Below are 22,127 nucleotides of genomic sequence, written 5' to 3' on the forward strand. Positions count from 1 at the left end.
CCAAATTCTGTAGAAAGAGATGACAATGATCGCTTCCTCATACAAGAAGACGAGCAAAAATCAAACGTTCTAGCTGCACATTACGCCATAACTTCCAATAAAAATCAAAATATAAACCACCCTAGTTTCAGAAACCTAATCAAATCAGAAACAGAAACATTATTCGATGAAATAGCCACTACAGTGCCAAACACCGTCTGCACCTTCGACGAAACAAACTCTTCCTTATCTCCCAAACAACCAGACACCATGTCAACATATTTCACAAACTGTTACGAAATTAAAAACAAATTTAAATACCTGAACAACAAAAAATCAGCCGGAAATGACCAAATCCCAAATTTCGTATTGAAAAAACTACCGGGTAACATCATACGGGCATACACCATTTTATTTAACAATCTATTAAATTACTGCATATTTCCGGAAGACTGGAAAGCAGCCAAGGTCATCCCGATTATCAAAAAAGGCAAAGACCCCTCCTTGCCGGACAGCTACCGCCCGATTAGCTTACTCCCGAACATCGGAAAAGTCTACGAACGAGTAATTAATGATAGGATCCTTGACATCTGCAATAGCAAGAACATCATCCCCGAAAACCAATATGGATTCAGGAAACAACACTCCACAATACACGCTATTAATAAACTTGCCTCCGATGTCAATTTTGCACTAAATGGTGGCTACTGTGTGGGCGCCTGTCTGGTCGACCTTGAGAAAGCCTTTGATACAGTTTGGATAGACGGACTACTATGCAAACTAAAGCGGAAGGAATTCCCTTTAGTCTTAATAAAACTAATTCACGCCATGATAAAGGACAGAACATTTAGAGTCTACCTGACCAACGACGCCACGTCCCACCCATTCAAACTATCGAATGGTCTCCAACAAGGCACAATAAACTCCCCAATCCTTTTTAATATATTTACAAGCGACATACTAAACCTATTTGGCCCGGACCGAACAGAATGCTCCCTATTAGCCTACGCGGATGACTTAATAGTATATCATACAGGTGCAAACCCAGCTCAAGTACAAAAAGTCCTTCAAAATACCATAAATAGTATATTCACATACTACAGATCATGGAAATTAAAAGTAAACACAGAGAAATGCGAAACCGTCTTATTTAGACCCACCCTCAAAGCAGGAAAAAGCTACCAACTCAAGAATTTTAAATCGTTCCACCTAATTGGCGACCTGAAATCCGGTTCAAAGATCCCACATAAAGATTCAGTTAAATATTTAGGGTTAACATTAGACAACAGATTCCTATTAAATACCCACCCCCTAGTACAGCTACAAAAAGCGAGAAAAGCTTTCGGGGCATGCGGTAGACTTTTCCACTCTCGAGCTCTCAGCCGAAAGGCAAAATTAATATGTTACCAGCTACTAATCAGACCCATTCTAACTTACGGTTGCGAGATATGGTACAATATCAGTGCGTCTATAATGGAAACAATCCGAGTCTTCGAAAGGCGATGCCTCAGGGCTTGCCTGGGCTCGTACAGATCAGCCCACTCAAATTACAAACGACACATAAACAACGACACCATATACAACAAAGCCAACATCAACAGAATTGATAATTTTATAATTAAAATAATACGTAACTACTTTGCCAACTTAATAACCGTAACAGACAATAGCTTAATTTTCCCAATAGCATACCCAGACGATAATCACATCAGGAAAACTTTAACAACCGATTTTATCCCACCCGAGGCATTCATATTTTTGGATAAACACGGATACATACAGAACAAAGAGGCCATCCCAATATTGTACCATATCCCACGCCACAGAGCTAGAAAAGGCATACTCCTCACCCCCCAGGAGCCTGATCAACCCGCTTCAGTGCAAGTGTACCGTTACAGCACAGCGATACCACGAAGGGATTTCCTCGAAATTCGTGATATAGACTATAAGAAATACTGGTGGTTAGCCGATAGATTTAAGCCGCCATAACGCACGGAAAATAGCGAAACTAGGTATAGCATAGTATTAAAACAATAAGAGACCCGAGACTATAACTCAAACAGTTGACAAACGTGCAATTACGCATCAACGTGCAATAAATAATTAGCATTACCTCCCCTGTCCCACATTCCCCGCTCACCTCATTCTCATCACTCCATATTTGTAAATAACATCATCACCACCTCATTTTACGGTATCAATACTCATCACAATTCATCTCCCCCCCCCCCTCCGCTCATATGTATATATGTATATTTAGCACGTAGGTCTTAGAATTTAAGGATTAAAATAACAACGCGAGTTCCTGTTTTGTTAAGAGCGTTTTCGGGAACAAGAATCAACAACCAAATACTTGCGGCTGTGAACTGCACAAATGTATTCAGTGCAATACAACCAAAAATTACGAGGGGGAAGGCTCACGCCACCCCTCTGGCCAAAAACCGTAATCGTATGACTGTAATGTGCCTATATACATTACTACCTTTAGAAATAAGTACCGCTGTTTAAGAAAACTTTTTTTTGTTTATTTTTATAGTTATTGTAAGAACCGTTAATATTGTTGTAGCTCTCTAAATAAACAATGAATGAAAAAAAAAAAAAAAAAAAAAAACGTTGCAATGAACCGATTCTCGTCCGATCATCGAAGTTAAACAGCGTTGAGCGTGGTCAGTACTTGGATGGGTGACCGCCTGGGAACACCGCGTGCTGTTGGCTCTCTTTTTTCCTTCTGATCACAATGCTCTTGTCGATAGCTTCTCGAAGGCAAAGCACTTTTTTTTGTTGCGTCTTATGGTGGACATGGAGAACGCAATCCATTCAATGGAAAGGTTTTAGATTTATTAATTCATTGAGTAGTTAAACGGCACTAACAACATGAATGTATCATTGCACGTAGGCGCTGACAGATTTTGGACTAACGATCAAGTAGGATCTCGAGTTTGTTCCGTGTCTCGAAGGGAGAATTGCAAAATGACCTTAGCAAGAATGTAAGTGAGGTCTCACTTCTTTCACTTTGAAGTCTACTTGCGCAGCCAACGGTCATATCAGGTTGCAATGAACCGATTCTCGTCCGATCATCGAAGTTAAACAGCGTTGAGCGTGGTCAGTACTTGGATGGGTGACCGCCTGGGAACACCGCGTGCTGTTGGCTCTCTTTTTTCCTTCTGATCACAATGCTCTTGTCGATAGCTTCTCGAAGGCAAAGCACTTTTTTTTGTTGCGTCTTATGGTGGACATGGAGAACGCAATCCATTCAATGGAAAGGTTTTAGATTTATTAATTCATTGAGTAGTTAAACGGCACTAACAACATGAATGTATCATTGCACGTAGGCGCTGACAGATTTTGGACTAACGATCAAGTAGGATCTCGAGTTTGTTCCGTGTCTCGAAGGGAGAATTGCAAAATGACCTTAGCAAGAATGTAAGTGAGGTCTCACTTCTTTCACTTTGAAGTCTACTTGCGCAGCCAACGGTCATATCACGTTGCAATGAACCGATTCTCGTCCGATCATCGAAGTTAAACAGCGTTGAGCGTGGTCAGTACTTGGATGGGTGACCGCCTGGGAACACCGCGTGCTGTTGGCTCTCTTTTTTCCTTCTGATCACAATGCTCTTGTCGATAGCTTCTCGAAGGCAAAGCACTTTTTTTTGTTGCGTCTTATGGTGGACATGGAGAACGCAATCCATTCAATGGAAAGGTTTTAGATTTATTAATTCATTGAGTAGTTAAACGGCACTAACAACATGAATGTATCATTGCACGTAGGCGCTGACAGATTTTGGACTAACGATCAAGTAGGATCTCGAGTTTGTTCCGTGTCTCGAAGGGAGAATTGCAAAATGACCTTAGCAAGAATGTAAGTGAGGTCTCACTTCTTTCACTTTGAAGTCTACTTGCGCAGCCAACGGTCATATCACGTTGCAATGAACCGATTCTCGTCCGATCATCGAAGTTAAACAGCGTTGAGCGTGGTCAGTACTTGGATGGGTGACCGCCTGGGAACACCGCGTGCTGTTGGCTCTCTTTTTTCCTTCTGATCACAATGCTCTTGTCGATAGCTTCTCGAAGGCAAAGCACTTTTTTTTGTTGCGTCTTATGGTGGACATGGAGAACGCAATCCATTCAATGGAAAGGTTTTAGATTTATTAATTCATTGAGTAGTTAAACGGCACTAACAACATGAATGTATCATTGCACGTAGGCGCTGACAGATTTTGGACTAACGATCAAGTAGGATCTCGAGTTTGTTCCGTGTCTCGAAGGGAGAATTGCAAAATGACCTTAGCAAGAATGTAAGTGAGGTCTCACTTCTTTCACTTTGAAGTCTACTTGCGCAGCCAACGGTCATATCACGTTGCAATGAACCGATTCTCGTCCGATCATCGAAGTTAAACAGCGTTGAGCGTGGTCAGTACTTGGATGGGTGACCGCCTGGGAACACCGCGTGCTGTTGGCTCTCTTTTTTCCTTCTGATCACAATGCTCTTGTCGATAGCTTCTCGAAGGCAAAGCACTTTTTTTTGTTGCGTCTTATGGTGGACATGGAGAACGCAATCCATTCAATGGAAAGGTTTTAGATTTATTAATTCATTGAGTAGTTAAACGGCACTAACAACATGAATGTATCATTGCACGTAGGCGCTGACAGATTTTGGACTAACGATCAAGTAGGATCTCGAGTTTGTTCCGTGTCTCGAAGGGAGAATTGCAAAATGACCTTAGCAAGAATGTAAGTGAGGTCTCACTTCTTTCACTTTGAAGTCTACTTGCGCAGCCAACGGTCATATCAGGTTGCAATGAACCGATTCTCGTCCGATCATCGAAGTTAAACAGCGTTGAGCGTGGTCAGTACTTGGATGGGTGACCGCCTGGGAACACCGCGTGCTGTTGGCTCTCTTTTTTCCTTCTGATCACAATGCTCTTGTCGATAGCTTCTCGAAGGCAAAGCACTTTTTTTTGTTGCGTCTTATGGTGGACATGGAGAACGCAATCCATTCAATGGAAAGGTTTTAGATTTATTAATTCATTGAGTAGTTAAACGGCACTAACAACATGAATGTATCATTGCACGTAGGCGCTGACAGATTTTGGACTAACGATCAAGTAGGATCTCGAGTTTGTTCCGTGTCTCGAAGGGAGAATTGCAAAATGACCTTAGCAAGAATGTAAGTGAGGTCTCACTTCTTTCACTTTGAAGTCTACTTGCGCAGCCAACGGTCATATCACGTTGCAATGAACCGATTCTCGTCCGATCATCGAAGTTAAACAGCGTTGAGCGTGGTCAGTACTTGGATGGGTGACCGCCTGGGAACACCGCGTGCTGTTGGCTCTCTTTTTTCCTTCTGATCACAATGCTCTTGTCGATAGCTTCTCGAAGGCAAAGCACTTTTTTTTGTTGCGTCTTATGGTGGACATGGAGAACGCAATCCATTCAATGGAAAGGTTTTAGATTTATTAATTCATTGAGTAGTTAAACGGCACTAACAACATGAATGTATCATTGCACGTAGGCGCTGACAGATTTTGGACTAACGATCAAGTAGGATCTCGAGTTTGTTCCGTGTCTCGAAGGGAGAATTGCAAAATGACCTTAGCAAGAATGTAAGTGAGGTCTCACTTCTTTCACTTTGAAGTCTACTTGCGCAGCCAACGGTCATATCACGTTGCAATGAACCGATTCTCGTCCGATCATCGAAGTTAAACAGCGTTGAGCGTGGTCAGTACTTGGATGGGTGACCGCCTGGGAACACCGCGTGCTGTTGGCTCTCTTTTTTCCTTCTGATCACAATGCTCTTGTCGATAGCTTCTCGAAGGCAAAGCACTTTTTTTTGTTGCGTCTTATGGTGGACATGGAGAACGCAATCCATTCAATGGAAAGGTTTTAGATTTATTAATTCATTGAGTAGTTAAACGGCACTAACAACATGAATGTATCATTGCACGTAGGCGCTGACAGATTTTGGACTAACGATCAAGTAGGATCTCGAGTTTGTTCCGTGTCTCGAAGGGAGAATTGCAAAATGACCTTAGCAAGAATGTAAGTGAGGTCTCACTTCTTTCACTTTGAAGTCTACTTGCGCAGCCAACGGTCATATCACGTTGCAATGAACCGATTCTCGTCCGATCATCGAAGTTAAACAGCGTTGAGCGTGGTCAGTACTTGGATGGGTGACCGCCTGGGAACACCGCGTGCTGTTGGCTCTCTTTTTTCCTTCTGATCACAATGCTCTTGTCGATAGCTTCTCGAAGGCAAAGCACTTTTTTTTGTTGCGTCTTATGGTGGACATGGAGAACGCAATCCATTCAATGGAAAGGTTTTAGATTTATTAATTCATTGAGTAGTTAAACGGCACTAACAACATGAATGTATCATTGCACGTAGGCGCTGACAGATTTTGGACTAACGATCAAGTAGGATCTCGAGTTTGTTCCGTGTCTCGAAGGGAGAATTGCAAAATGACCTTAGCAAGAATGTAAGTGAGGTCTCACTTCTTTCACTTTGAAGTCTACTTGCGCAGCCAACGGTCATATCACGTTGCAATGAACCGATTCTCGTCCGATCATCGAAGTTAAACAGCGTTGAGCGTGGTCAGTACTTGGATGGGTGACCGCCTGGGAACACCGCGTGCTGTTGGCTCTCTTTTTTCCTTCTGATCACAATGCTCTTGTCGATAGCTTCTCGAAGGCAAAGCACTTTTTTTTGTTGCGTCTTATGGTGGACATGGAGAACGCAATCCATTCAATGGAAAGGTTTTAGATTTATTAATTCATTGAGTAGTTAAACGGCACTAACAACATGAATGTATCATTGCACGTAGGCGCTGACAGATTTTGGACTAACGATCAAGTAGGATCTCGAGTTTGTTCCGTGTCTCGAAGGGAGAATTGCAAAATGACCTTAGCAAGAATGTAAGTGAGGTCTCACTTCTTTCACTTTGAAGTCTACTTGCGCAGCCAACGGTCATATCACGTTGCAATGAACCGATTCTCGTCCGATCATCGAAGTTAAACAGCGTTGAGCGTGGTCAGTACTTGGATGGGTGACCGCCTGGGAACACCGCGTGCTGTTGGCTCTCTTTTTTCCTTCTGATCACAATGCTCTTGTCGATAGCTTCTCGAAGGCAAAGCACTTTTTTTTGTTGCGTCTTATGGTGGACATGGAGAACGCAATCCATTCAATGGAAAGGTTTTAGATTTATTAATTCATTGAGTAGTTAAACGGCACTAACAACATGAATGTATCATTGCACGTAGGCGCTGACAGATTTTGGACTAACGATCAAGTAGGATCTCGAGTTTGTTCCGTGTCTCGAAGGGAGAATTGCAAAATGACCTTAGCAAGAATGTAAGTGAGGTCTCACTTCTTTCACTTTGAAGTCTACTTGCGCAGCCAACGGTCATATCACGTTGCAATGAACCGATTCTCGTCCGATCATCGAAGTTAAACAGCGTTGAGCGTGGTCAGTACTTGGATGGGTGACCGCCTGGGAACACCGCGTGCTGTTGGCTCTCTTTTTTCCTTCTGATCACAATGCTCTTGTCGATAGCTTCTCGAAGGCAAAGCACTTTTTTTTGTTGCGTCTTATGGTGGACATGGAGAACGCAATCCATTCAATGGAAAGGTTTTAGATTTATTAATTCATTGAGTAGTTAAACGGCACTAACAACATGAATGTATCATTGCACGTAGGCGCTGACAGATTTTGGACTAACGATCAAGTAGGATCTCGAGTTTGTTCCGTGTCTCGAAGGGAGAATTGCAAAATGACCTTAGCAAGAATGTAAGTGAGGTCTCACTTCTTTCACTTTGAAGTCTACTTGCGCAGCCAACGGTCATATCACGTTGCAATGAACCGATTCTCGTCCGATCATCGAAGTTAAACAGCGTTGAGCGTGGTCAGTACTTGGATGGGTGACCGCCTGGGAACACCGCGTGCTGTTGGCTCTCTTTTTTCCTTCTGATCACAATGCTCTTGTCGATAGCTTCTCGAAGGCAAAGCACTTTTTTTTGTTGCGTCTTATGGTGGACATGGAGAACGCAATCCATTCAATGGAAAGGTTTTAGATTTATTAATTCATTGAGTAGTTAAACGGCACTAACAACATGAATGTATCATTGCACGTAGGCGCTGACAGATTTTGGACTAACGATCAAGTAGGATCTCGAGTTTGTTCCGTGTCTCGAAGGGAGAATTGCAAAATGACCTTAGCAAGAATGTAAGTGAGGTCTCACTTCTTTCACTTTGAAGTCTACTTGCGCAGCCAACGGTCATATCACGTTGCAATGAACCTATCACCAAATCAACGAAACCACAAGGCCAGCACAACCAACAACTTCATCCACAACACCAAAAGGCACCCCACACATAAATTCTGCAACTGCAACACAAAACAAGAGACCGCCACCAATAAACATCCTCGTACAAGACCCCAAGGACACAATCAACCTAATAAAGGAAGCTACGGGTAACACAAATAATTTTTACATTAAGAGAGTAAACACACACAAACACACTGTACAATTAAACAGCCCAGACAACTTAGATAAAGTAAAAGACATACTAAATAGAGCAAGTACACAATATTATACATATACCCCAAAATGGCTCAAACATCACAACCTTCTATTAAAAGGTCTACCCTCCTCCTTCTCGGAAGAGGAAATAATGGAAGACCTAAAAAAGGTTTCACAAAATAAAATTAGTTTTAGCAAGGTGAGCCGCTTCACCACAAATAACTCCATAAAAGAGCAGAGAATACTCCCAATATTTTTAGTGCAACTAGAAGCCAATAGTGACTTTTCATCCATTAAGGATATAAAATACATTCTACATCACAAAATCAGATGGGAAAAGCTGAAAGGTCAAAACATAAAACAATGTAAACGCTGTCAACGCTTTGACCATACAGCTGCAAATTGTAACCTGAATTACAGGTGCGTCAAGTGTGACCAGGGTCATGCCCCTGGGGAGTGTGCGTTGGGAAAAAATTCTACTAACCCTTCTAACGTCACACCCTTCTGCATAAATTGTAAAACTTTTGGACACCCAGCCTCATACAGAGGTTGTCCAAAGGCAAAAGAATTCATACAGAGCAGACTCAACAGAAAACCAGATTCTAATATAAATGCTCCTCCGAAGCAATTTAAACAAACCCGCACCCAACCAGGAATCTCCTACGCTGCTATAGCTTCAACTCAGAAAACAGACAAAACACCTGAGGCCATATCACCCCAAACACAGAACACAAATGAAACTGAGGTTAGTTCAAAAATAACATTTTTAGAAACCCGCACACTAAACATAGAAAAAACACTCTCTGACCTAACGAACAAATTTGTATCAATCAGTACACAACTAAGCCACATTATTTCCATATTTAGCAATGGCTCGTAACCCAATCCCCAGAAACACAAACAAAAACAATTTAAAGATCATCTCTCTAAACACAAACTCAATTATAAGCAACGCGAAAAGAATAGCACTTATAAAATTGATAGAAGACAACGACCCTGATGTTCTACTCCTAAACGAAACCCATCTGAAACCAAGACACACATTTTACCTGAAAGATTACCATGTTATTAGATCTGACAGACTAACCAGCAAGGGCGGTGGAACGGCAATTATAATTAGAAACACCATACAGTACAAACCAATAGAATTTAGTACAATCTTTAAGACAATAGAAGAAACAACTGTACAAATAACCCTAAACAACGGAAATATCCTCCTGTTGGCAGCTATCTATGGAAGAAAAAGAAAACCCACACTTTTCATAAAAGAACTCAATAATATATTCACAGAACTAAAATTACACTCACAAAACACCTATTACATATTAGCAGGCGACTGGAACGCCAAACACACAGCATGGAAGAACAAATTCAATGATGAGAGAGGAATCGCTCTCAACTCATGGATTCTCGAAAATGACATAGAATACAAACTCAGACTACTCCACACAAACACCCCAACATTTCCAAGATATGAATCCTTTATTGATCTAATCCTAATAGACGCCAGAATAACGCTAAAAAACTCACACAGAGATCAGCTACAAACCATCAACTTCCCCAGTGACCATGAAGGCTGTCTGGCGTCGTTTGAAATCCCCGATGCACAGATACCCCTTTCAGACACACACACAATCACCAAAAACAACTACTCAAAACTTGACGTAGAAAAATTTCAAAATAAATTAAATAACCTCCATACAAACATAAACCCACACTGCAACTTATCCATAGAACAAATTAAGACAGAACTAAACAACATTAACAATGAAATCATTAAAGCAGTCGACATGGCAACTCCAAAACAAAAACCCGAAAACTCAACAGACAAATACATAAACCACAAAATCAAAACTTTACAACGCAAAGAACAGAAACACCTTTCCCTACTGAGACAATTACGCAAACAATTCACTACAAACTCATACACAGAGCACACTATACACAATCTACAACAAATGATAGCTGGCACCAGGAAGAAACTAAAACAAGAGGTAGAAAAACAAGTTCACACATACTGGCTGAACCGAGTAAAAGCCATAGATCCGAGGAAAGCAGACAAAATGTTCCCCGAAATTAACCGGATATTCAGAAGCAAACAACATTACACAATACCTCAATTCAAAATAAAACAAGATAAAACAGACTTACTAAATCTCGCAAACATAAATACAGACCTTCTTGAAAAAGATGACAACGACCTTTTCATCATACGGGATAACCCTCAAAAATCCAACATTCTTGCTGCGCACTACGCTATGGCAAGCAATAAAAATGAACACCTGAACCACCCCAGCTTCAGAAACCTGATTAACACCGAATTAGAAAAATTATCCATCGAGATAGCAACCTCAGTACCGAACACTGTAACCGACTTTACCGAAACAAACTCAGCCCTAAACCCTAGACAACCAGACTCTATACCAACATATTTTACAAACTTTTCGCAAGTCAAACACAAGCTCAAGTACCTCAACAATAAAAAATCTGCCGGGAACGACCAGATACCAAACTACGTTTTAAAAAAGCTCCCAGACAAAATCATATGGATATACACAATCCTATTTAACAACCTACTAAACCACAGTACATTCCCAGAAGAATGGAAGGCAGCTAAAATCATTCCAATTGCAAAAAAAGGCAAAGACCCCTCTTCCCCAGACAGCTACCGACCAATCAGCCTGTTACCAAACATTGGCAAAGTCTACGAACGCGTCATCAACGATAGGATCCTAGATTTCTGCGACACGAACAATATAATCCCCGAAAGTCAATATGGTTTTAGAAAACGCCACTCCACAATACACGCTATTAACAAACTAACCTCCGACATCAATCTAGCCTTGAGCAGTGGTTCCTGCGTGGGCGCATGTCTGGTAGATCTGGAGAAAGCATTCGACACAGTCTGGACAGACGCGTTGATATACAAATTGAAACGCAAAGAATTTCCTCTCATACTAATTAAACTCATTAAAAACATGACAAAAGACAGATCCTTCAAAGTTTGCATATCTAACGACATTCTCTCATGCCCTTTCAAGATAATCAATGGCCTCCAACAAGGCACCATAAATTCACCAATATTATTCAATATATTCACAAGTGACATTTTAAACCTATTTGGCCCAGAACGAACAAACTGCTCAATGTTAGCCTATGCAGACGATCTGATTGTGTACCACGTAGGGACAAACCCCAAAAAGGTGCAAACGGTACTCCAAAACACAATCAATAGAATCTTCACGTACTACACATCCTGGAAACTAAAAGTAAACACAGACAAATGCGAATCGATATTATTCAGACCCAAACTCAAAGGGACAATAGGCTACCGACTAAAAAATTACAAAACATTTCAACTCATAGGCAACCCTCAATCCGGAGAAAAAATCCCGCACAAGGAGTCAGTCAAATATCTAGGCCTATCCTTAGACAGCAGGCTCCTCCTTAATAACCATCCACAAATACAACTCCAAAAAGCTAGAAATGCTTTCGGGGCTAGTGCAAGGCTATTCCACTCCCACACACTTAACAGAAAAGCAAAATTAATCTGTTATCAACTCCTAATCAGACCTATAATAACATATGGCTGCGAGATTTGGTACAATGTCAGCGCCTCTATAATGGAAGAAATTCGCATTTTCGAAAGACGGTGCCTCAGAGCTTGCCTCGGATTATACAGGTCAGCCCACTCAAACTACAAAAGACACATAAACAATGAAACTATATATAACAAAGCCAATATCAGCAGAATTGACAACCACATCATAAAAATAACACGAAACTATTTCGCCAACACACGACATGTTACAAACAATAGCTTAATATTCCCCATAGCACATCCAGACGACAACTATATCAAACAAACACTGACCTCGGGATTTATCCCCCCCGAAGCATTTGTATACTTAGACAAACTAGGATACATTCAAAACAGAAATGGAGTCCCGATATTGTACCACATCCCACGCCAGAGAGGAAAGAAATCCATAGAGTACGACCCCCAGGGGCATGATCACATCACACCTGAACAAGGCTACCGTTACAGCGCAGCTATCCCACATAAAGATCTCGTAGAAATTAAGGATATAGATTATAAGAAATACTGGTGGTTAGCCGAGAGACTTAAACCTCCATAATGTACTGCGATATGAGCAAGCTCACAACTATAACTGTTACTGGGCTGCCAGTCCCAACAATCCCAAAGAACCTTGTGCAATCACGAAGATTTTACAAACCAAAGGTCGACTTCGACGATAATGCCAAAGTACCCCTAGATCATAAGATAGTAAATAAGACATCATCATCAACCTCACCTCATATCATCCCCTCCCCACCCCACCTCACCTAACACAACTGTAAATAACATCACCTCATCTCATTTCATCCCCTTTGTCCCCTCATCAACCTTCTCCCCTCCTGTCATTCTTCATACACACTTGTATATATGTACAAAACTTAGAATTAGAATTAGAATTAGAATTAAGATTACAAATAATTGACGCGAGCTCCTGTTTTTGTTAAGGGCGTTTTTAGGAGCATGTGATAATCCCGAAATAGTAGCGGCTGTGAACTGCATTCTATTCATTACGAGTATAGAACTACGAGGGGTGAGCATCCGCCACTCCTCCGGCTAAGAAAGAAAGACTGCATACCGCTAATGTGCCTTTATACATTAGTATTACTTAAATGTTAAGAAAAACTTTTCGTTTATTTTTATAGTTAGTCTAAGAACTGTTAACATTGTAGTGCCTTTAAATAAACAATTTAAAAAAAAAAAAAAAAAAACGTTGCAATGAACCGATTCTCGTCCGATCATCGAAGTTAAACAGCGTTGAGCGTGGTCAGTACTTGGATGGGTGACCGCCTGGGAACACCGCGTGCTGTTGGCTCTCTTTTTTCCTTCTGATCACAATGCACTTGTCGATAGCTTCTCGAAAGCAAAGCACGTATTTTTGTTGCGTCTTATGGTGGACATGGAGAACGCAATCCAGTCAATGGAAAGGTTTTAGATTTATTAATTCATTGAGTAGTTAGACGACACTAACAACATGAATGTATCATTGGACGTAGGCGCTGACAGATTTTGGACTAACGATCAAGTAGGATCTCGAGCTTGTTCCGTGTCTCGAAGAGGGAATTGCAAAATGACCTTACCAAAAATGTAAGTCAGGTCTCACTTCTTTCGCTTTGAAGTCTACTTTGGCAGCCAACGGTCATATCACGTTGCAATGAACCGATTCTCGTCCGATCATCCCTCTCGTCCGAGCGTCGGACCACGGAACTATTCAGTGTTCTCGCTCTGACGTATTTTAACGAATTGAACTGTAAAAAAGGTACTAAAAGTGACAAAACTGACTCCAAAAAAACCAGGTAAATCAAAAGCAAACATCCGAAAATTAATATCAACAAAGAATACAGTCAAGCACAAATATAAAGGCAGAAGCAAGATACAACCAACACATAACCTCAACACATCAAAGGGCAACCCCCCCAATGGGGCCGCAAATGAGACAAAGAACAAAGAAAATCAGCATGAAATAGATCTAAACAACATAATTATCAAAAGGGAGAAAAGATTACGCATACCCAACACAATGGAAAAGACAGGACCTAACAAAAGGAAAAAACACCAAACCAATAATGAAATTACCTGCAGCAACAGGTTCGATATTCTCTCGTCAGAAGAAAACTCGGACATGGAGCAAGAAAATGAAGAGACAAATGTAAATGCAGAAATCACAACTAACAAGAAAACTACACAGAAAACAAAAAGACCAACTCCCATCGTCATACATGGGAGCATCGATAACCACTCAAAATTCACAAGCACACTTAAATACATACTTAATGACAAATACCACATCAAATATCACAAAGATAAAACAGAGGTATTTACAACCTCGAAAGACGACTACATTAAACTAAAAGACGAATACCAAAGGAAGAAAATAGAATTCCATACGTACACACTCCACAATGAAAGAAGAAAAACCTTCGTAATCAAAGGTTTACATCCAGTCATGTGTGAGACTGAAATACGCGACGATTTAACAAAACAGGGACTCCCAGATACAAGTGTGCATATGATGAAAGGCACAAACACACCTCTGTACATGGTCCCCTTACCGGCAGCAGTGAAAATATCAATGCTCAATCAAAAAATTCATTACATATGTAATATTAAGGTTACATGGGAAGACTACAAGACCAAAAGAAGGGCTGCGCAGTGTCATCGCTGTCAAGAGTGGGGCCATGCTACATCAAATTGTTATGCGGAGCCTGCCTGCCTAAAGTGTGCAGAAAATCATCTGACAAAGGACTGCACAAAAACCAGGGAACAACCTGCAAAATGTGCTAATTGTGGGGGAAACCATCCAGCAAACGCAACAATTTGTGAAGCATATCAAAGAAGAATTCAGTGGATAGCAGCGAAATCCAAACCAGTACCGCAAAAAGTTAATACTCCTCCTTACAACAAACAATTCCCTAATATAAATAATGAAGCTACATTCCCAAGCATAAGAAATCCACACAGAGTAAGCATGACAGAAAACGCATGGGCAAGATCAGAGACCCCCAAAAATACATATGCTGCTAGGACTGCAGGCCAAAGGGTCAGAGAAACAACCAACTTTGTTGGAGATACCAGTGAAATGTCTGAACTAGCGAATGAAATCAAAGAAATTAAGAAAGTGTGCAATATTAAGGAAATGCTAAACGCTGTTAAGGAACTGAGGAAACAACTTACCCTATGCAAAAGTAAGACTGAACAATTTGAAGCATTTATAAACTTCTGTGACAAACTGGATGGCTAGCAAAACTATAAGAATATGTACCTGGAATGCGAACGGACTGAAAAGTAGAATCAGTGAAATTAAAGAATTCATAGTACGACAAAAAGTTGACATACTAATAATAAACGACACAAGACTGAAGGAGACAATCAAAATGAAAATTAAAAACTACACTTGCATAAGACAAGATAATACACAGAGAGCCTCAGGGGGAATTCTCATGTTAATCAAAAGTAGTATACCACATAAAGAGGTAAAAATAAACAAAGAAACGACAATAGAATGCATCGCCATTAGGCTAGCAACCGGAGTGTACATAATAGGAGCATATAATAACCCCTCAAACCACTTTAAAATAAAAGAGATTGATGATCTACTGAAAACAGGGAACAAAGTTCTAATAATTGGAGACCTTAATGCAAGACACCCAGCTTGGAACAATACAAATCTGAATAGCAGTGGAAGAAAAGTATATAATTACATTGCAAACAATAATAGCAGCATACTCTTCCCTAATGAACACACACACTATCCCACTAATGGACAACCACCATCCACAATAGACATTGCCATAAACAAAAACATACGAGACATCTCCGAAATGCTGGTTTTACACGAACTAAGCTCAGATCATAATCCTGTGATAATGGAACTGGGAGTACAAATAGTAAATGATATAGGGAAAAAGGGACTCAACTATAAAAAAGCAAATTGGATTGAGTTTAGACAACGGCTGAACAAAAAAATAACCATCAACTCAAAAATCAGAACAAAAGAAGAAATAGAAATAGAAGTACAAAAACTCACAAACAAAATACAAAAGGTCATTGAAGAAACTATCCCAAAAATGCCATTAAATAAACTACAAGATGAACTTCCTGAACATATAAAGGTAATGATAAGGAACAGAAACAAAACAAGGAAGATCTGGCAGCGGTACAGACTAGATTATCTAAAAGCATTGATGTACAAAGAAACCGCAGAAATTAGAAAAGCCATCTACCAACACAGAAACACCGAATGGGAGCAGAAATTGAAAAAGCTGAATCCAAGAGATAATTCCATATGGAAGATGACAAAAATATTCAAAAAAGACTATAAACCAGTGCCTACACTAATTAACAATAATAATGAAGCCATAACGGACCAAGAAAAAGTAGAGATGTTAGCAGATCAATTTGAGCAGGTGCACAACATAGACTTAACAACCAAATCTGTAGAACAGGTGAAAATAGCTGAAAAGGTTAAGAAATTCCTGGAGGTAGATGCAATAGAAGACCCATCTAAATATTACACAACGCCAATAGAGATCCACACAATCATTAAGCATCTACCTGGAAAGAAAGCAGCAGGAGCCGATGGAATACAAAATATAATACTAAAGAACCTACCTAAAAAAGCAATAGTACAACTAATGTACATAATGAATGCTACGCTAAAACAATATCACTACCCATCAAGCTGGAAAACTGGAATCATCATACCAATACACAAAACAGGAAAAAAGGAAACAGAACCAAGCAGCTACAGACCAATAAGTCTTCTACCAACAATGAGTAAACTCCTTGAAAAAATAGTACACGTCAGGCTAAACAAATTTGAACAAGAAAACAAAATTGTAATAGACGAACAATTTGGCTTTAGGGAAAAACATAATACAGTACAACAGGTAACAAGAATTGCAAACGACATCTCAATCGGATTCAACAATGATATGGTAACAGTTATGCTTCTACTAGACATTGAAAAAGCCTTCGACAGAGTTTGGTTAGAGGGGCTACTATATAAACTAATAATACAGAAATATCCACCCACACTCATTAAATTCATAGCTTCATACCTACAAGACAGACACCTTAGAGTACAAATAAATAATACAAAATCAAGCAGAAGACTGATTAGAGCAGGAGTTCCTCAAGGCTCCGTACTAGGGCCAAAACTATTCAATGTAAACCTAAACGACATACCTAAATTTACTAAGACCAAACTAGCCTTATTTGCAGATGACACAGCCATTTATGCACACTCCTACAATGCCATAATAGGTGCCAAGCAAGTGCAAACCCATATGACAATACTTGAACCATATTATAGAAAATGGAAAATTCAACTCAACGCAACCAAAACAGAAGTAATAGTATTTTCAAAAAAAAAGGAACGAAAAAGCAAAATCTTCCAACCAATAACAGTAAATGCACACAAAACAAGGCCAAAAAACACAGTTAAATATCTAGGAGTTCACCTTGACACACAGTTAACATACGCATGTCACATCAAAGAAAGCATAAGAAAAGCACACTCAGTACTCAGGAAACTATATCCACTAATGGTATACAACTCTCACTTATCTGTAAAAAATAAAAAACTAATATATAAAATGATAATAAGGCCAATCTTAACATATGCAACACCGGTCTGGTGCAGCGCAGCCACAACAAACATGAACAAGCTGCAAATATTTCAAAACAAAATGCTAAGACTAATACTATCAGCTCGCAGAAACACCAGAATAACAGAATTACACAAGCACGCAGAGATCCCACCCATTGAACAATATATTAAAGAATTAGCATTAAGTTTTTACAAACATCAAATAGCTAGTAGTAAATTAACCGAAAATATTACAGAAATTAGGGACCACAATGTGCCATTTAATTTTAAGCATAAAGTACCTTATCAAAAGCTATCTATTTACTATGAAATCGACTGATGAAGATGTGATAGATATTAGGACTTAAGGAAATCTAAATTATAAGCTAAGTACAATAGGACTTAATGTAAATTATTCAACATGCAATATTAGTTAAAACTACCAACAGGTACACAATTAGGTGTAAAATTGAAAGTGAAGGAGGGGTTTTTACCATTCAATATCCCCTCTCAAAAACAAAACATGTACCAAATACCGCATTTGAGTCAAACAAATACACTAGAATTAAGAGATATTATAAGTATCGACTGATTAATTATAGTAGTAGGTTTAGCATAAATTGTAGGAACTACGTGCAAACTCAATTGTTGAAAAATGTTTAAGTGTTTATAATGTTTTATTTTGTTGTAGACCTAAATGTAAATATGTTATATAATAAAGAGATTTTACAAACAAAAAAACGTCCGATCATCGAAGTTAAACAGCGTTGAGCGTGGTCAGTACTTGGATGGGTGACCGCCTGGGAACACCGCGTGCTGTTGGCTCTCTTTTTTCCTTCTGATCACAATGCACTTGTCGATAGCTTCTCGAAAGCAAAGCACGTATTTTTGTTGCGTCTTATGGTGGACATGGAGAACGCAATCCAGTCAATGGAAAGGTTTTAGATTTATTAATTCATTGAGTAGTTAGACGACACTAACAACATGAATGTATCATTGGACGTAGGCGCTGACAGATTTTGGACTAACGATCAAGTAGGATCTCGAGCTTGTTCCGTGTCTCGAAGAGGGAATTGCAAAATGACCTTACCAAAAATGTAAGTCAGGTCTCACTTCTTTCGCTTTGAAGTCTACTTTGGCAGCCAACGGTCATATCACGTTGCAATGAACCGATTCTCGTCCGATCATCGAAGTTAAACAGCGTTGAGCGTGGTCAGTACTTGGATGGGTGACCGCCTGGGAACACCGCGTGCTGTTGGCTCTCTTTTTTCCTTCTGATCACAATGCACTTGTCGATAGCTTCTCGAAAGCAAAGCACGTATTTTTGTTGCGTCTTATGGTGGACATGGAGAACGCAATCCAGTCAATGGAAAGGTTCTAGATTTATTAATTCATTGAGTAGTTAGACGACACTAACAACATGAATGTATCATTGGACGTAGGCGCTGACAGATTTTGGACTAACGATCAAGTAGGATCTCGAGCTTGTTCCGTGTCTCGAAGAGGGAATTGCAAAATGACCTTACCAAAAATGTAAGTCAGGTCTCACTTCTTTCGCTTTGAAGTCTACTTTGGCAGCCAACGGTCATATCACGTTGCAATGAACCGATTCTCGTCCGATCATCGAAGTTAAACAGCGTTGAGCGTGGTCAGTACTTGGATGGGTGACCGCCTGGGAACACCGCGTGCTGTTGGCTCTCTTTTTTCCTTCTGATCACAATGCACTTGTCGATAGCTTCTCGAAAGCAAAGCACGTATTTTTGTTGCGTCTTATGGTGGACATGGAGAACGCAATCCAGTCAATGGAAAGGTTTTAGATTTATTAATTCATTGAACAGTTAGACGGCACTAACAACATGAATGTATCATTGGACGTAGGCGCTGACAGATTTTGGACTAACGATCAAGTAGGATCTCGAGTTTGTTCCGTGTCTCGAAGGGAGAATTGCAAAATGACCTTAGCAAGAATGTAAGTGAGGTCTCACTTCTTTCACTTTGAAGTCTACTTTGGCAGCCAACGGTCATATCACGTTGCAATGAACCACAGTGGCGCTAGGGTAGCCGAGCGAGCAACATAGTGCTATACACTGCGAAACAAGAAATAGTCTAAAACCAAAAATAAAATAACACTAGCCCATTGTGCTATCGAGTGCCCAAAACGGATCAAATCCTGAAGAGGAGGACCCAAAAAGTGCGAAGGATACCTGCAACAAAGCAAAGATTTCCTCACCGGAAAGGAACCTAACCTCAAAGGGGGCCGCATGGCGTCCAGAAGACATAAAAAACATAAAGAAGTACATAGAAAGGCCACTCTCAGGAAATGTTAAACATTCTTCCCTTATGAAGATTCATAACAGAATTTCAAAACGCAAACAGATCTCTTTAGAAGATTTAAAAACTGCTAAAGTCCAATGTACAATGGCTCCCAAGCCTGGTAAGAAAATAGCAGCTCTCACGGCAACCAACTCCGGACTGAAGGACAACTCCTCAAGAGAAACCCTAATAGAAGAAAATAGAATTCTAAAAGAAGAAATCGCCAACCTCAAAAAACTATATGAGGAAGCAATAATGGCAGCCAAGATGCCCAGTACAGCTGACGACATAAACAAAACAGAAAATTCAAACCCAGTACCAAACTCACCGCCAAGCGCCATGGAAATAGAACATGAAGCAAGCAAACAATTAGAGACTGGCTTTACGCTGATCCAACGCATAAAAAATAAGAACCTGGAAATAAAGGTACCCAGAAAAGGATCAACCAAGCTAAGGACCATACGATAATGCAATCCAAGGACCGGTCAACACCTGTACTCTCGACTAATCCACGCACAGATAATCACAAAACCATACCACGGGTGGAATCTAACCAGGTGGTAGACCACAGCACAAAAGGTAGACGACCACCACCAATAAACATATTATACCAGGATCCAAAAGACTCTATCAAACTACTGCAAGAAACAGGCTGCACCAAATTCCACATAAAAAGAATAAATAACATGAAACATATCATCCAAATGGAAGATAGTAAAGACTATAATAAAGTCAAAAATACATTAAACTCTGCTAGCACAGAGTTCTTCACCTACACCCCAAAATGGTTAAAACACCAAAACTTCCTACTGAAAGGACTGCCTCCATCATTTGAAGATTCAGAAATTCTAGAGGAACTCAGGTCAATCAATGATAACAACATCAAATTCGTTAAAGTGAGTGCATTTACAACCCCAAAAGCTCAAAGAGAAAACCGTACATTGCCAATGTTTCTGGTACAAATTGAGGCTGATAGTGACCTCACAGCATTGAAAAACATCAAATACATTTTCCATCACGCAATCAAATGGGAAAAACTAATAAAGAAGGGAATAATACAGTGTAAACGTTGTCAGCGATTCAACCACACAGCAGCAAACTGCAACTTAGTTTATTGCTGTGTAAAGTGCAGTAATGACCACGCTCCTGGGGAATGCAAACTGACAGCTAACCTAGAAAAATCACCAGAAATAAAACCTTTCTGTGTCAACTGCAAGTCAACAGGACATCCTGCACCTTACAAAGGCTGCCCAAAACTGAAGGAATTTATACAGCAAAAACTGAACATCAAAACTTCAAACCAAAACAGCGCACCCAGGAAAATTATAAACCAGGCACTGCTGCAACCTGGAATCTCTTACGCTATGGCTACTACTGCACCCAGGGACAGGCAAACACACAACACTCCTCAACAATCCAACATCAACAGCAAACACACAAAACTTAACCCACCCCAAATAGGTGAACTAGCTAATCGTACAGGTAACCTTCTGTTGGTCGCTATTTATGGCAGAAAAGGAAAAAATTCCATATTCATAGAATGTAGGATTTCCCTATTTTCACGATGTTGCGATCGAATTAAGTAATCGATCTACGCGGGCAGGGATCAATTAATGAGCCGACTCGCAACGAACATATACTATGATTTAATGAAAAATAAAATGATGAAACAAAGATTGTGTTTGGCGTCGAACGAAGGTCGGAGTCGCCGGGGGGCCGGGACCACTCAGAAATGAGCGCGCGAGGAGGCAAGGAGAGACGGGAGAATCAAACCTTTCCTTTTTCGGAAAAAATTGCACTTTATTCGGTTGGTTCTGGTCGTACGACGCACGAGGTGCGAGGCAATCGCGAGCGCGAGAGAGAACGCGCGAACGAGAGTCGCGAGCCGGCGAACGGACGGAGATCTTGCGGGTGCAAACTTCTGCCGTCGGATCGCGAAGAGGAAATCTTGAGCGGCACGAAACGCGTGCCGCCGCGAGACGGAAATCTTCTACGCGGACGCCGGAAATCTTGACGCGAAGCAGAGTGCACGTCACGCGGCGCGGGAGATCGCGTGAATACTGCTATCGAATGATGCGAAATCGCGAGAGTCTCAGAGCGCGAGAGATGAGAATCTCTACTTAGCGAGACGAGAGCGGACAGACGAGCAAA

At 40.5% G+C, this 22,127-nt stretch overlaps 12 non-coding genes and 2 pseudogenes across 12 annotated transcripts; all 14 read left to right on the forward strand.

Annotated features, from left to right (window-relative positions):
• Positions 1–3,010: 3,010 nt before the first annotated feature.
• On the forward strand, positions 3,011–3,130 carry LOC143357590 (5S ribosomal RNA; annotated as a pseudogene).
• Positions 3,131–3,446: 316 nt separating this feature from the next.
• LOC143357567 (5S ribosomal RNA) lies at positions 3,447–3,566 on the forward strand. Its single transcript, XR_013082843.1, has one exon. It is a non-coding gene; the product is annotated as a 5S ribosomal RNA (ribosomal RNA).
• Positions 3,567–3,882: 316 nt separating this feature from the next.
• On the forward strand, positions 3,883–4,002 carry LOC143357568 (5S ribosomal RNA). The gene has a single exon (XR_013082844.1). It is a non-coding gene; the product is annotated as a 5S ribosomal RNA (ribosomal RNA).
• Positions 4,003–4,318: 316 nt separating this feature from the next.
• On the forward strand, positions 4,319–4,438 carry LOC143357569 (5S ribosomal RNA). Its single transcript, XR_013082845.1, has one exon. It is a non-coding gene; the product is annotated as a 5S ribosomal RNA (ribosomal RNA).
• Positions 4,439–4,754: 316 nt separating this feature from the next.
• LOC143357591 (5S ribosomal RNA) lies at positions 4,755–4,874 on the forward strand (annotated as a pseudogene).
• Positions 4,875–5,190: 316 nt separating this feature from the next.
• LOC143357570 (5S ribosomal RNA) lies at positions 5,191–5,310 on the forward strand. Its single transcript, XR_013082846.1, has one exon. It is a non-coding gene; the product is annotated as a 5S ribosomal RNA (ribosomal RNA).
• Positions 5,311–5,626: 316 nt separating this feature from the next.
• Positions 5,627–5,746, forward strand: LOC143357571 (5S ribosomal RNA). The gene has a single exon (XR_013082847.1). It is a non-coding gene; the product is annotated as a 5S ribosomal RNA (ribosomal RNA).
• Positions 5,747–6,062: 316 nt separating this feature from the next.
• On the forward strand, positions 6,063–6,182 carry LOC143357572 (5S ribosomal RNA). The gene has a single exon (XR_013082848.1). It is a non-coding gene; the product is annotated as a 5S ribosomal RNA (ribosomal RNA).
• Positions 6,183–6,498: 316 nt separating this feature from the next.
• Positions 6,499–6,618, forward strand: LOC143357573 (5S ribosomal RNA). The gene has a single exon (XR_013082849.1). It is a non-coding gene; the product is annotated as a 5S ribosomal RNA (ribosomal RNA).
• Positions 6,619–6,934: 316 nt separating this feature from the next.
• On the forward strand, positions 6,935–7,054 carry LOC143357574 (5S ribosomal RNA). Its single transcript, XR_013082850.1, has one exon. It is a non-coding gene; the product is annotated as a 5S ribosomal RNA (ribosomal RNA).
• A 316-nt stretch (positions 7,055–7,370) lies between these two features.
• Positions 7,371–7,490, forward strand: LOC143357575 (5S ribosomal RNA). The gene has a single exon (XR_013082851.1). It is a non-coding gene; the product is annotated as a 5S ribosomal RNA (ribosomal RNA).
• Positions 7,491–7,806: 316 nt separating this feature from the next.
• On the forward strand, positions 7,807–7,926 carry LOC143357577 (5S ribosomal RNA). Its single transcript, XR_013082853.1, has one exon. It is a non-coding gene; the product is annotated as a 5S ribosomal RNA (ribosomal RNA).
• Positions 7,927–18,804: 10,878 nt separating this feature from the next.
• LOC143357579 (5S ribosomal RNA) lies at positions 18,805–18,924 on the forward strand. Its single transcript, XR_013082854.1, has one exon. It is a non-coding gene; the product is annotated as a 5S ribosomal RNA (ribosomal RNA).
• Positions 18,925–19,240: 316 nt separating this feature from the next.
• Positions 19,241–19,360, forward strand: LOC143357580 (5S ribosomal RNA). Its single transcript, XR_013082855.1, has one exon. It is a non-coding gene; the product is annotated as a 5S ribosomal RNA (ribosomal RNA).
• Positions 19,361–22,127: the final 2,767 nt, after the last annotated feature.

Source organism: Halictus rubicundus, chromosome 9, assembly GCF_050948215.1.
Source record: "Halictus rubicundus isolate RS-2024b chromosome 9, iyHalRubi1_principal, whole genome shotgun sequence".
Taxonomy (NCBI): Eukaryota; Metazoa; Arthropoda; class Insecta; order Hymenoptera; family Halictidae; genus Halictus; species Halictus rubicundus.